Genomic DNA, 1,794 nt, shown 5'->3' with positions numbered 1-1,794 from the left:
CTTACGCAACTTCATATTCGTTGCATACAGGTTATCCCCGAGCGACCGCAGCACCGCGTTCAGTGCCATCGGAGTCCGTGTGCACTTTAAAGTAGCCCAGGACGGATGATGCCATCAAAATATTGCGCAAAGTGTTGTACACGTCGTCGCACGCGGGCGACCACTCGACGGGCAACAACTGCAGCAAAGTTGCGAATAAAATGCGGAAATTCGGAACAAAGCATTGGGAAGCTGCGCCGTTTTCCTTTATGGATGTAGCTTTTGCAACTGTAGTCAAAGCAAGAAATTTGTCTTTGACAAGACAGGCCCTCCCATTAGACACAACGATGCCTAAAAGGTCACTTCGCGAGCAGCAGAGGGGCACTTTAAGTTGAACGGCAGGTCGGCGTCCATAAATCATGTCAAGATATGCTTGAGCTGGCACTGATGAATCTCAAAGACTGGCGAAAAGACCAAGACGTCGTCTAGATGGCACAGGCCCACTTCACCCTGCGTAGAATGGTGTCCATCATGCGCTGCATGAAGCTAGAGCGTAGAGAGGCCGAAAGGCATGACGTTAAATTAAAAAAGGCCGTCAGTGGTCACAAATGAGGTTTTAGGACGATATTAAGCTATCATGGAGGCCGAACAGTATCCAGCTCCTTGTAGGCAGTCCAGAGCGTCATGAATATGTGGGAGAAAGTAAAGGTACTTCCTCGTGATCTAATTGAGGGGGCGGTAATCAACGCAGAAACAAATAGAGCCGCCTTTCTTATTCATGAGTACCACAAGGAAGGCCCATGGACTGTGTCAGAGGCCGCTCTGAAGCCGGCTGTCAATCTTTTTTCAATAACATGGCGCTCAGGGGCGGAGACAAAGTATGGGCGTTGACGCAGAGAGGCGTGGCCAGTTTCGATGTGGTGGGCGACAGTCCACGTGCGGCTCAAAGCGGGTTGGTGCGAATCGAAAGAGCAACGAAATTGATGAAGCAGTGCAAGAAGTAGAGTGCGTTGAGGTAGAGGAAGAGTGGGTTTGATGGAGCGAGGGAATACACCTGTAGGTGAAGTGTCGAGCGTGGAATTCGGCAGGCTGAAGACATCTACGAACGTAAGGCGGATTGTCATCCTCATGACGATGGAGAATGATATCCAGAAGCTGAACGGCACCGACGCACTCACCCTGACGCATAGCTGAAGCATACGCCAGCGTATTGTTTACGAACAGCGCTGTAAGGCTAGCTCACAGAGTGAGTACGGCGCCAGGTAGGGGCAAGTACATGCAGCGGAGAAATATGGAAGATGAGGTAAAAAGTGCAACACCTTCGCGAATAAAGCAATAAGCGATGGGCACAAGAACAGAAGCACGCGGGCAACGTATACGCAATGAAGGCTTTTGGAGAAGAAGCACGAGGGCAGCGACCGACGAGGAATCGCTGAGCGCTAAGGACTCCTGCTCAACACGAACACAATCGATCATGGCGTTATGGCTGGTCAGGAAGTGCCAACCCAAGATGGTACCACGAGAACAGGTTGGTGAAATGACGAGTTCAATTGCGCACAGAACGTCCTGAATAGCGACTCGGGCAACGGATGTCGCCAACGGCTCAGTGCCGGAAGTGTCGTCGCTACTTATCGCAAGGAGAGGCAAAAAGTCGCGGCCATTACAGAAACTGCAGCACGGGTATCGGCGAGCGCCAAAGCAGAAACACCCGCTACAAAAAGTCCGATAAGATTGTCAGGAGAGAAATGAGGACTTTGACATTTCACTTGCGGCGCAGTTCTCGGTTCAGGAACAGCAGCGGCATCTAGTTTTCCT

The sequence above is a fragment of the Amblyomma mixtum genome, chromosome 9 (assembly GCF_055824585.1).
Source record: "Amblyomma mixtum isolate Tamu chromosome 9, ASM5582458v1, whole genome shotgun sequence".
Classification (NCBI taxonomy): domain Eukaryota; kingdom Metazoa; phylum Arthropoda; class Arachnida; order Ixodida; family Ixodidae; genus Amblyomma; species Amblyomma mixtum.
The sequence above is the reverse complement of the archived record's forward strand: the minus strand, read 5'-3'. Positions refer to the sequence as shown.